The sequence below is a fragment of the Equus przewalskii genome, chromosome 26, assembly GCF_037783145.1.
Source record: "Equus przewalskii isolate Varuska chromosome 26, EquPr2, whole genome shotgun sequence".
Classification (NCBI taxonomy): domain Eukaryota; kingdom Metazoa; phylum Chordata; class Mammalia; order Perissodactyla; family Equidae; genus Equus; species Equus przewalskii.
The window spans coordinates 24,328,128-24,328,763 of record NC_091856.1 but is presented as its reverse complement, the minus strand read 5'-3'; positions in this window follow the sequence as shown (position 1 = coordinate 24,328,763).

Sequence of the window (636 nt, the reverse complement as noted above, 5' to 3'; positions counted from 1 at the left end):
TTTTAGAAGTATTTCTTTAGGGCTGATTCCTAGAAGCAGACTGACGGACCAAAGGATAGGAATGGGTTTTCTTGGCCTTGTTACTGAAGGTTAGATCATCCTAAAGAAAGATGAAAACAACTCACAGAGATTGCCCACGTGTTCTCTCCTGGTCTGAAATGGGACAGAAATACAGAAGGAGTGCCAATGAGATGACAAGACAATTTGCTGGGCCAGGCAGAATTTTCTGGAAGAGGATAGACTTTTCCGTGAGAACATCCTCAAGTGATAGCCCAGTCCTCTGTCAGCTTATTCAGGGCCACCCCACCCTCATCTCAACTGCCTGTGCAGGAATCGTACATCAGCAGTTCGTATAGAGCTGGGCACTGTCTAGAATCGCTCATGAACTCCCAAGGGTCAAATGCCTGTGGCGGAAATAAATGTTTTACCTGAGCAAGGCAGCATGGCAGAGAGAGCTCTGTACCAACCCTGGAGTTAGAAGACCCAGCTCCAGGCAGGGCCCTGCCATCCAGGGGCTGACTCAGAGGCGCTCCCTCCCACCCCCACCGGGATGGCAGATCACTGAAGTGACACAATTCTAGATGCATTCCTTTGGCTCAGGACTTTGACTCTTGATAAAATGCAGGACACCTGGGA